The sequence below is a fragment of the Zalophus californianus genome, chromosome 13, assembly GCF_009762305.2.
Source record: "Zalophus californianus isolate mZalCal1 chromosome 13, mZalCal1.pri.v2, whole genome shotgun sequence".
Lineage (NCBI taxonomy): Eukaryota > Metazoa > Chordata > Mammalia > Carnivora > Otariidae > Zalophus > Zalophus californianus.
The window spans coordinates 67,081,804-67,094,911 of record NC_045607.1 but is presented as its reverse complement, the minus strand read 5'-3'; positions in this window follow the sequence as shown (position 1 = coordinate 67,094,911).

Here is a 13,108-nt window from a genome sequence, read left to right as displayed (position 1 = left end):
CCTCATGGCATTCGCCCCTGGCTCCCCCTGCTTGTTGAGCTCCCGAATGCACACGGTACACTGAAATAGGGCATCTGTGGGCAGAATGTTGGCAAAATGCAATGCTGTGTTCAGGCCTGGCTTTGGTGAACTTTGCTAATCCATGATCCATCCGGGAAGCTGGAGTTCTTCCCCCTCTTCTCTTGCATGCTCTCAGAAAACCAAGACAAAAACAACTTTAGAGATTTCCAGTGGGTTCACTCTCCAAATGCTCCTGGCAAATTGGAATTGTCAGAAGACATGACTAAATGATTACCTTAAAATTTCAGTCTCTATGTCCTGGACCTATCCATAATCTAATGGAAATGCAGGGATTTGTTGTTAAAGTAAAAAGTGTGAATGTTTCACTACCAAGGGGAACAATTAACCAAACCAGTTACCTGGCACATGAACAACAGTGTCACACAGTCCCATGCCGTGCTCCCGGGCATGGGACAATAATGCATCATTGCCCTGGCTTGTCTCCCGTTAGAGCGTTAATGAACCACTTAGTAGTGGCTGTGTTCAAGGATTCTCAGGGGGATGTTGGGCATTATCCTTCCAGCAGCTTCTTCTGTTGCTTTTTCTTATTTTTTTAGTTAAAAAACAAAACAAGTAATCATTGTGAAAACTCTAGGGAGTGTACTTTCTAAAAAATGAAATGAAATGAAATGAAATGAAATGAAATGAAAGCAAAATGGAAAAAACATGTAACCAAAATCCCAGTCAACCTCCTTGTGGGCTCTTGATGCCCGTGGACAACTGGGATACACTCACAGACACTCTGCTTTGGATGATGGCCTTTGTGCACCATAACACCCCTTATCCCATGTTCCAGATGAAGGAACTGAAGCTTGGAGAAGTCTGGCAGCTTCCCTGGCTGGTAAGCAGGGAGCCAGCGTTGGATCTCAGGAGCTGTTTACTCCAGACAAGGCAGCACGCAGGGCTGGGCCAGACCAGACCCGAGATTGAAGGTTGGCCGTCGGTAAAGATCATTAAAGAGAATTGCAGAGGACAACAGTTAATGCTTCATGCTACCGTCCTGGGCAATAGCAACCAAAGGACCACACTCCTCCCTGGGCCCCACGTCATTACCCCAGGCACAGTCCCCAACCCTCCGCCATTGGGTCCACTGAAACATTTCTGGAAAGTGTCTCCTGTGCTCTGTGGTTGTGCACTGACTCCTGGGGAGATCCTCTCCTCTCCCTGCAGGAACCATCACCCTCTACCCCCAGCAGAAGATCCCCCACTCCTGAGTTATTTCCTCTAGAGCAGGTTGGGGTGCAGTTGGCAGGGCTGTGGGCAGACTGTATTTAGAGTCTGAGGGGGCCCTGTAGCCACCTGCGGACCTGTGTGAGGCAAAGGGAGTGATACTTTCTGAATATGTCAGTGTTCTTTTCCTGTTTGTGCTCCATTTCCAGGGACATGTCCCCTCCTCCGCCAGGGACATCCTTGTTTCATGGACAATCAGGATTTCAACAGCAGGAATGCAAAGAGGAAAAAGAGAAACTGTTCGGGACTTGACATCCCAATTAGAATTCCTGAGTCCACAAGGACCCTGAAAGCCAAACTTTGAGGAAAAAAGAAAAAAAAAAGATTTCCTAATCCCAGGGAGAGAGAATTCCTCCTATAAAGTTGCTGTCATCAACGATGAAGTGTCCATTGCCTCGTGGAGTGGGAGGAAGGGGGGAGAAGCATCTCCCCGACCCTGGGAGAGGGTCAGGGGTTTCTCAAAGGGTCAGGGACCTAGCCTGCTCTCACTCATGCTGTGCGAGCCTGGTCTAGAGAGGGTGGGCTCCAAGCACAGCCATGGGCAAGGAGGGGCCAGATCACACATCCTGGGATGACTAAGGGCTGCAAAAACGCAAATTGTTATAAAACCCCAGGACCCTCGCTCAGCCACGGGGAGAAAGAGAGGCTCCAAGAATGAAAGAACTAGATTTTGCATTGAGGGGCTCTAAATCACATTTTTTTAAGAAGAATAAAGGAATATGATAGTTCTTGATAGTGTGAAGAGTAATTATGCCCAAAGTCTGGGTTACAGTCATGGGTGACTATGAAAAAGGCTGATTAACTTATAGAAAATAGAAAGAAGTGGCAGAGGGTTGATGCATCTGGGGAACTGAGGTTTATACGTTCTGCTTAGGCTTGTCCTGTGATTCCAATGGAATCACCTTAACCTCCACTTCTACTCAGATACTAACAAGGATTAAGGTTAACAAACATTAAAAGAAAATGCCAGAGTCTCTCTAATAGGTTAGGACATTTTGGTTGCATCAGCCAAGTGCGCTCAGATTGTAGTTTCTCAGTCCTGGCTGGGGAAGTCCTTCCCCATGCCCCACTCTCCTCCACCTGAGGTGTGTGCATTCCCGCAGCAAAGGACAACTGTTCTAGGCTGAGGCCCCACGATTTGCTCAGTACAGAGCTCGCTGAACTCAAAACCCAAGTCCTCTGGGCACGAATCCTACCCAGGCCGTGCCAAACGGTGTTACTAGAATGGTCAGGCATGGTGCCAACAATCTCTTGTGCAGGAGGAGAGCCCGGCCCCAGGAGCTCGGGGTTTGGGTTAAATGCAGGTGAGATGTGACCCCACGGCCCCCTCCTCCAGGCACCTGAGGGCAGTCTACACAGCACCTGAGCTGCTGCAGGTAAGGTACACAGCCCGCTCCTCCCCTGCTTGCTCGGAGCGCAGGAGGGAAGACGGGGGAGGCAGACAGAGGTCCTGGCTGGCTGGTCACACTCACACACTGAGGACATGGACAATGGGAATATCCAAGGGGAGGGAAGAAAGCGGGAACACTTACTCTTGAATATACTTGTTTCTCTGATTATAAAAGTGGGACACTTGGCAAACAAATGTAAGGAAGAAAACAAAGTGACTCAACTCTCAGTGCCAATGTAGTCCACTTTTCAGTTTCTATGCAGACTGTTAGTCCAGGCTTGACAGGCTACGGGGTTTCAGAAAAACGAGTTTGTCCAGTCCCTGAGCCTGAACCCTGTGTCACAAGGGCCATGGTCAGGAGACTTACCTAGTGCACGGCGGGCTCGTGCTTGCCGAGAGCAGACCAGATTGGTACGTGACAGGTACTCCTGTGCCGCACCGAGTTCTCATTGGGAGACTAAGGATTAGAATAGACTTTGTGTACAGCATCATGAAAATAATAATTTCCCGGGGAGACCGTGAAATCATAGCAGGAAATCGTGGATTTTGCTGACTGCCGACCCCTAGTGGTGACAAGCGGCAGGCCCGGTGGAGGGACCACCCTTACCCCTGAGCAGAAGACAGCGCCCCCCCAACCCGCCCCCACCCCCCGTCCCCGCTTCCTCTCTGGGGACAGCAGGCCGCCTCCCCTGCAGCGCTCCCCCTGGACACCCGCTCCCCCTCTGCTCCGGGCATGTCCTTCCTGCTGCAGCCCCACAGTGCGCCAGCCACGACCCTCCACTGGCCACAGAGCGCAGATGTGTGTGGCCGCAGGACAAGCAGTGTGGGGGGACCCCCTCCCCCGGGCCCGGAGCGGCTGCACAGGGAGGCAGCCAGCGTCCACACGGGTCCCCCGCTCCTGTGTCCTGCCCGGTGGCTCGGCCCTTCCCGTCCTGCATTTTCAGGAGAGGACAGTGCCATGGGCCTGGTGTCTGAGGCACACCCAGGACCTGCTGTCAGAGTGATAGAAACGTGCCCCCGGGGGCATCTGTCCCGGAGAAAGGAGGCAGGCCCGGCCATTCTCGCGGGGCTCAGGGGGACCAGAGCTGTGGATTAAGAGATAGCACATGACCCCCCAGGCACAGCAGAGCCTCTGGGCGCTGACAGTGCAGCTGTGTTCATAACACCTCCTTCCCCGGAGCCTATAGTCAATCCAAGGAGCCTGTCCGTCCCCTCCTCCACCCCGGTCTCCCCCGGGGTGGCCCTCCTACCCTGCCCATCTCGCTCTCCCTTGGGGTCCCCAGATGTCTCCAAGGGGGCAGGGGAGGGCTTCTAGTTTGCTCTGGGGAGAATCAGGGATCTTGTCAGACACCACACCCAACCAGGGATTCATGCCAAACTGCCTGGATCCTTACTGACATGGTAAGAAAAGGCCTCAGGTTAGCCGTTCCCAAACCTCCCCGCACACTGGAACCCCGGGGTCTCTAAGATCTCCCGCAGGCTGCACGCGCCCACTCCCTTCCGGATGCTCTGCTGAGTCTGGGCGTGGCCTGGACACTGCGGTTGTAAGCGCTCCCGGTGATTCCGGCATGCAGCCAAGTTTGGGGACCACTGTCCTGGTTGGAAGAAATCTGAGCCTTGACTAAAGTGTCTGTCTTTTGGGGTCTTCTGGCCACAGCATTTCTCTCGGAGACCCGGGATCGGCACGTTACACGGGCAGAGGACCCTCAGTGACAAAGGTTACTGTCCATCATAGAGCCTTTCAAATGACAGGAAAACCACCATCAACCAAATGTCCTACAGTTATGCAGCGCTTTACAGTTTGCAAAACACTTGGCCCTAAGAGACACTACTCAGGCTCCCAAAAGAAAGGCCTGCCAGTGTCATGGAAAGTTTGACCTTTGGAATCAGAAGGACGAGGTTTATGTGCTGAATCTGCCCCTCACCAGCTGTGTGGTCAGTCACTGGGCCTCCTGGAACCTGGGCTTCATCTGTAAAGGTGGAAACCGGGACCCTCACCACACAGGAACTTGAAGCAGATTAGGGAACACCAAATGAAAAGAACCAACAGTGTACTGGTCATGGAAAAAGGTAGCAGCAATAATTACTAATAAAAGAGCTAAGAATTTCCCCAAACTCCCTGCCTTTCTAGGAGGGAACAGGGTGGGAGCTGGATGTTTGCATTCTGGCCTTGCCCTACGCTGTGCCCCTGAGCCAGGTGCTAATGCCCTGGTAGCTTGTCACAAGGAGCAGGCAGGACCTGCAGAGAAGGCCAAGACAATGGATTTATGGGTAATTATAACTCATGTCATCTGGAGGAAACCACCAAGAGTAAAATTCATGTTATGGGGTGGGTAGGACTTCCTGTCCTTGGAGACATGAGGACCCCAAGCAGCTCATGTCATTGCCTCCCCTCCCCCATTCATTGTGAAATAAAAAAAATCACCTCTACCCATTTCTTGACATGTCCTGTGGGGAGCCACCCTCTGTAAGACCCTCTCATGTGGATCCTAAACACATCCCTGGTGAGAAGTCTGTATATGCAGAGCAGGGGGGTGGCCTCACGCTAACTCTCTCTCTCAAATAAATAAATTTAAAAAAATAATAATAAATAAATACAAGTAACATAATTAACACATAGTGTATTAGTAGTTTCAGAGGTACAGTTCATTAGCTCATCCATTGTATGTAACACCCAGTGCTCATCACATCACGTGCCCTCCTTAATGCCCATCACCCAGTTACCCCATCCCTCCACCTCTCTCCCCTCCAGCAGCCCATAGTTTGTTTCCTATGATTAAGAGTCTCTTGTGGTTTGTCTCCTTCCCTGATTTCATCATGTTTCATTTTTTTTCCTTCCTTCCCCTATGGTCCTCTGTTTCGTTTCTTGAATTCCTCATATCAGTGAGATCATATGATAATTGTCTTTCTCTGATTGACTTATTTCACTTGGCATAATACCCTCTAGTTCCATCCACATCCTGGCAAATGGCAAGATTTCATTTTTTTGATGGCTGAGTAAAATTCCATTGTGTGTGTGTGTGTGTGTGTGTGTGTGTGTATCACATCTTTTTTTAAATAAAGATTTTATTTATTTATTTATTTATTTATTTATTTATTTGCCTGAGAGAGAAGGCACAAGCGGGGGTGGGGGGGGCAAAGGGAGAGGGAGAAGCAGCCTCCCCATCCAGCAGGGAACCCAATGCAGAACTCGATCCCAGGACTCTGGGATCATGACCTGAGCCAAAGGCAGATGCTTAACCAACTGAGACACCCAGGCATCCCTATACCACAACTTCTTTATCCATTCATCTGTGGATGGACATCTGGGGTCTTTCCATAGTTTGGTTATTGTGGACATTGCTGCTATAAACATTGGGGTACAGGTGCCCCTTCAGTTCACTACATTTGTATCTTTCGGGTAAATACCCAGTAGTGCAATTGCTGGGTTGTAGCGTAGCTCTATTTTCAACTTTTTGAGGAAACTCCATACTGTTTTCCAGAGTGGCTGCACCAGCTTGCATTCCCACCAACAGTGTAGGAGGGTTCCCCTTTCCCTGCATCCTCACCAATATCTGATGTTTCCTGACTTGTTAATTTTAGCCATTCTGACTGGTATGAGGTAGTATATCATATGGGGGTTTTGATTTGTATTTCCCTGATGCCAAGTGGTGTCTGTTGGCCATTTGGATGTCTTCTTTGGAGAAATGTCTGTTCATGTCTTCTGCCCATTTCTTGATTGGATCATTTGTTCTTTGGGCGTTGAGTTTGATAAGTTCTTTATAGATTTTGGATACGTGCCCTTTATCTGATATGTCATTTGCAAATATCTTCTCCCATTCTGTTGGTTTCCTTTTGGTTTTGTCAACTGTTCCCTTTGCTGTGCAAAAGCTTTTTATCTTGATGACGTCCCAATAGTTCATTTTTGCCTTTGTTTCCTTGCCTTTGGAGATACGTCTAGCAAGAAGTTGCTGCCAAGGTCAAAGAGGTTGCTGCCTGTGTTCTCCTCTAGGATTTTAATGGATTTGTCTCACATTTAGGTCTTTCATCCCTTTTGAATCTATTTTTGTGTATGGTGTGAGAAAATGGTCCGGTTTCATACATCTGCATTTGGCTGTCCAATTTTCCCAACACCATTTGTTGAAGAGACTGTTTTTTTTTTTTTTATTGGATATTCATTCTTGCTTTTGTCGAAGATTAGTTGACCATTCCATTTCTGGGTTCTCCAACTGTTCCACTGATCTATGTGTTTGTTTTTGTGCCAGTACCATACTGTCTTGATGATTACAGCTTTGTAATAGAGCTTGAAGTCTGCAATTGTGATGCCACCAGTTTTGGTTTTCTTTTTCAACATTCCTTTGGCTATTCAGGATCTTTTCTGATTCCATACAAATTTTAGGATTATTTGTTCCAGCTCTGTGAAAAAAGTTGATGGTGTTTTGATAGGGATTGCATTGAATGTGTAGATTGCTCTAGATAGCATAGATGTTTTCACAATATTTGTTCTTCCAATCCATGAACATTGAGCATTTTTCCATTTCCTTTTGTCTTCCTCAATTTCTTTCATGAGTGTTCTACAGTTTTCTGAGTACAGATCCTTTGCCCCTTTGGTCAGGTTTATTCCTAGGTATCTTATGGTTTTGGGTGCAATTGTAAATGGGATCAACTCCTTAATTTCTCTTTCTTCTGTCTCATTTTTAGTGTATAGGAATGCAACTGATTTCTGTGCATTGATTTTATATCCTCCCACTTTGCTGAATTCCTGTATGAGTTTTAGAAATTTGGGGGTAGAGTTTTTTTGGGTTTTCCACATAGAGTATCATGTTATCTGCAAAGAGTGAGAGTTCAACTTACCTTTGCTGATTCGGATGTTGATTTGGATTTTATTTCTTTTTGTTGTCTGATTGCTGAAGCCAGGACTTCTAGTACTATGTTGAACAACAGTGGTGATAGTGGACATCCCTGCCGTGTTCCTGACCTTAGGGGGAAAGCTCTCAGTTTTTCCCCATTGAGAATGATATTCCCTGTGGGCTTTTCATATACGGCTTTTATGATATTGAGGTATGTTCCTTCTATCCCTACACTGTGAAGAGTTTTAATCAAGAAAGAATGCTGGTATTTTGTCAAATGCTTTTTCTGCATCTATTGAGAGTACCATATGGTTCCTGTCCTTTCCCTTATTAATGTAATACATTACAATGTATCACATTGATTGATTTGCAGATGTTGAACCAACCATGCATCCCAGGAATAAATCCCACTTGGTCATGGTGAATAATCCTTTTAATGTACTGTTGGATCCTATTGGCTAATACCTAGCAGCTTTAGAGGATGAGAATGAAAATGGCAGCCTCACAATCTCCAGCCCCTGAGCCAAAAGCTAGGGGCCCCACTCCTCAGTGAGCCCTCAGAGAAAAGCAGTCAATCACTCCTGTCTCCCTGGTCTCCAGCCACACTCCTTGTTCACCCAGCTTGTGACCAAGCACTTCTATCTCAAGCACACAACCCCATTTTGAGTCTCCAAACACTGCAGATCCCTGCAGTGCACTCCCGTGTCGCTCCTCCTAGGGGAGGAGGGGGGTCTCACCGGTTCTGCCACTTGTTGGGCCCCAGCTCGTAGAGCAGTGGCCCAGCTATGCCCCGGTTCACAGTTTATGGCAGCCCCGAGCTGAGAGTCTACTCCTGGACTCTCTTTAAAGCCAGCTTCCCCACTCTGATGCCTGGGAACTCTGCTGCACTCAAGCACCCCTGGTCTTCCTGTGACCCCAAGAGTCCTGAGACCACACTGTCCCAGCTAGGGTTCCACCCCTGCTTAGCAGCCTGAGCCATGTCCCTCACCAGAGCAGACTTCTAAGTTCTGATTTTGTGCTCTGCTGCTCTATCACTTGCCAGTAGCTGCTAACGGAGGCTCCCTCCACCCGCGGTCTATCTTCCCATATATCACTTCTGATTCTCTTCTCCGCACCTCCTACCTTGCAGAAAGTGGTCACTTTTCTATTTGTAGAGCTACAGCTATTCTTTTCTTAGATCTCTGGTTGAGTTCGCAGGTGGTCAGAATGATTTGATAGCTATCTAGCTGAATTCCTGGGACTAGACGAAATTAAGATCTCCTACTCCTCCACCATCTTGGACTCTCCTCCTCAAATGCTTTTTCTACCATCAACTGAGAGGATCATATGGTTCTTGTCCTTTCTTTTATTAATGTAGTGTATCACATTCATTGATTTGCAGATGTTGAACCAACCTTGCAGCCCAGGAATAAATCCCACTTGGTCGTGGTGAATAATCCTTTTAATGTACTGTTGGATCCTATTGGCTAGTGTCTTGGTGAGAATTTTGGCACCCATGTTCATCAGGAATATTGGTCTGTAATTCTCCTTTTTGGTGGGGTCTTTGTCTGGTTTTCGGATCAAGGTAATGCTGGCCTCATAGAACAAGTTTGGAAGTTTTCTTTCCATTTCTAGTTTTTGAAACAGCTTCAGAAGAATAGGTATTAATTCTTCTTTAAATGTTTGGTAGAGTTCCCCTGGGAAGCCATCTGGCCCTGGGTTCTTGTTTGTTGGGAGATTTTTGATGACTGCTTCAATTTCCTTAGTGGTTATGGGTCTGTTCAGGTTTTCTATTTCTTCCTGTTTCAGTTTTTGTATTTTGTATGTTTCTAGTAATGCATCCATTTCTTCCAGATTGCCTAATTTGTTGGCATATAGTTGTTCATAATATGTTCTTATAATTGTTTGTATTTCTTTGGTGTTGGTTGTGATCTCTCCTCTTTCATTCATGTTTTTATTTATTTAGGTCCTTTCTCTTTTCTTTTTGATAAGTCTGGCCAGGAGTTTACCAATCTTATTCAGTCTTTCAAAGAACCAGCTCCTAGTTTCATTGATCTGTTCTACTGTTCTTTTGGTTTCGATTTCATTGATTTCTGCTCTAATCTTTATTATTTCTCTTCTCTTGCTTGGCTTAGGCTTTATTTGCTTCTCCAGCTCCTTCAGGCGTAAGGTTAGGTTGTGTATTTGAGACTTTTCTTTTTTCTTGAGAAAGACTTGTATTGCTATGTACTTACTTCTTAGGACTGTCTTTGCTGCATCCCAAAGATTTTGAACAGTTATGTTTTCATTTTCATTGGTTTCCATGAATTTTTTAAATACTTCTTTAGTTTCCTGGTTGACCCATTCTTTCTTTAGTAGGATGTTTTTTAGCCTCCATGTATTTTTCTTTCCAAATTTCCTCTTGTAATTGAGTTCCAGTTTCACAGCATTGTGGTCTGAAAATATGCAGGGAATGATCCCAGTCTTTTGGTACCTGTTGAGAACTAATTTGTGACCCAGGATGTGATCTATTCTGGAGAATGTTCCATGTGCACTCGAGAAGAATGTGTATTCTGTTCCTTTAGGATGGAATACTCTGAATGTATCTGTGAAGTCCATCTGATCCAGTGTGTCATTCAAAGCCCTTGTTTCCTTGTTGATCTTTGGCTTAGATGGTCTGTCCATTGCAGTGAGGGGGGTGTTACAGTCCCCTACTATCATTGTATTAATATCGATGTGCTTCTTTAATTTTGTTATTAATTGGTTTATATAATTGGCTGCTCCCATGTCAGGGGCATAAATATTTATAACTGTTAGATCTTCTTGATAGCCTCTTTAAGTATGATATAGTGTTCTTCCTCGTGTCTTATTACAGTCTTTGGTTTAAAATCTAATTTGTCTGCTATAAGGATTGCCACCCCAGCTTTCTTTTGGTGTCCATTAGCATGATAAATAGTTTTCCACCCCCTCAGTTTCAATCTGGAGGTGTCTTTGGATCTAAAATGAGTCTCTTGCAGACAGCATATTGATGGTCTTGCTTTTTTATCCAATCTGATAGCCTGTGTCTTTTGATTGGGGCATTTAGCTCATTTACATTCAGAGTAACTGTTGAAAGATATGAATTGAGTGCCACTGTATTACCTGTAAAGTCACTGTTTCTGTATATTGTCTCTATACCTTTCTGGTCTATGTTATTTTGGGGCTCTCTCTTTGCTTACAAGATTCCCTTTAATATTCCTTGCAGGGCTGGTTTAGTGATCACAAATTGCTTTAGTTTCTGTTTGTCCTGGAAGCTCTTTATCTCTCCTTCCATTCTGAATGACAGCCTTGCTGGACAAAGTGTTCTTGGCTGCATGTTTTTCTCATTTAGCACCCTGAATATACCATGTCAGTCCTTTCTGGCCTGCCATGTCTCTGTGGATAGGTCTTCTGCCAATCTAATGTTTCTACCCTTGTAGGTTAAGGACCTCTCGTCTCAAGCTTCTTTCAGGATTTTATCTTTATCTCTGAAATTTGCAAGCTTCACATTATATGTCAGGGCATTGATCTCTTTTTATTGATTCTGAGGACGGTTCTCTGGGCCTCCTGGACTTGAATGCTTGTTTCCTTCCCCAGATTAGGGAAGTTCTCAGCTATAATCTGTTCAAATAAACCTTCTGTCCCTCTCTCTCTCTCTCTCTTTCTTCATCTTCTGGGACCCCTATTATTCGAATATTATTGAACTTTAAGGTATCACTGATTTCTAGAAGCCTCCCCTCATGATTCTGTAGTTTTTTTCCCCTCTTTTTCTCAGCTTCCTTACTTTCCATCATTTTGTCTTCTATATCACTGACTCTCTCTTCTGCCTCATTTACCCTAGCAGTTAGAGCCTCCATTTTTTACTGATCTCAGTAATAACACTTTTTATTTTGACCTGATTAGATTTTAGTTCTGTTATTTCTACACTAAGGGATTCTTTAGTGTCTTTTATGCTTTTTTCAACCCCAGCTAGTATCTTTATAATCGTTATTCTGAGTTCTAGCTCCAACATCTTACTTATATCCATATCGATTAAATCTATGGCAGAGAGTATTACCTCTGCTTCTTTCTTTTGTTGTGAACTTCTCCTTCTAGTAATTTTGTTCAGAAAGGAAAGGAGGAAAGAAAGAGAAAGAAAAAGAAAGGAAAAAAGGAAAAAAAACCAGCAAAAACAGCAATAATAATCAACAACAACAACAACATCTTCAGGAAGTGATTCTGGTGTATGCTCTGTACGCTCTGCTGTTGTGTTTTGGCTGCTCTTTCCCACTGGTACTTCCTCTACAGAGTTCCTCCTTGTTTGTAGTGGGGGGTGTTTGTTCCTTTAAGTAGGTATGCTTTGATTTTTTTGTGAAGTTAAGCTGGAAGCTGATGGAGTTTTCTTTAATCAGTGGACTCAGTATATGCTGGGGTTTGTGTTTGTCTTCTGAGGGAAAGGCCTGCTGTGCTGGCTCACAAGCTGACTTGCCCTCAGAAAGATGCTCCTGCCAGGTCAGGGAGTAGGGTTTACTGTAGGGGATTCAAGCCTCAACCCGAGGCTCTGTGTTTCTCTCTGGAGTCTGTGCTGGTGGGCAGGAAGAGGGCGTCATGGTGGAGAAGGTAGAATATGGTGTCACCTCATCCCTTTGTCCCTGGGAGGGCAGAACTCCCAGCAGCCACTGCTCAGGAGGCCCTCCCAGAAAATTGAGCAATCTCCTGTGGCCCAGGCCCTCATCAATCTCTTGCCCTAACTTGTCTGCCTCCAGGTCATTGGCATGCCCAGAGCCACAGATCTCCTGTATTTTATCTCCGGCCAGTGGCTGGGATTCAAAACTCCAAGTTTTAAAGGGCCTGGTAAAGTGTGCATACCCACTGCTGTCCCCAGGCAGGGAGGATCAGGGTGTGCCCAGCACCGATGAGTCCATGAAAAGCCTTTGCACAGTGCGTGTGCAGAAGCTAGAGTTTATTGTAACACTGAGCGAAAAGGTGGAGCCAGGCTATCAGTCATCCGCACTTAACTCAGTCCCCTACTCCCTTTGCCCTAGAAAAGCCATCACAGAGACTTGTTTCTGTGATGATTGTGGCTGACAGCAAAAAGCAGCAGCAATGTTATCCAAGATGTTATCCCTGGCTGTCCCTTTGTCTCTGGCGAGGACAAATAATGCTCCTCAAATGCCCTCTGGAAAGAAGAGCAATCTTTCCCTGAGTGACCCAGGAATTCACTTGCCACAGCTAATTATGGGGTCACAAACCGCTGCAACCTTTCTGACTTCCTCCCTCTTCCTGACTTTGCCCTGCAAACCGGGCTTACTCCTCTTCCCCACCCCATGGCTTCCCAATCCCCCAATTCAGGGCTGTGAACCATGCTTCCGCCAAATTCACTCATTCAAAATGTGGAGATTGTTTCCATACTCCTCCGACCCTGTTCCTAGTTTTTCAAAATAGTTCAAAGTTAGTCTAATTATATTCAAAACAAAGCAAGTTCAGGGTCCCCCTAGTACTCTGCTCTCTTGGGAACAGTCTCCACTAAGTTCAAATTTTAAGCCAACCAAGACAAATTTTTAACTGTTCTCTAAACTTTTTGTTTAGTCCGTAGCTGCGGATTCCCTGGCTGAGAGACTTGGAACTCTAACCCTGTTAGCTG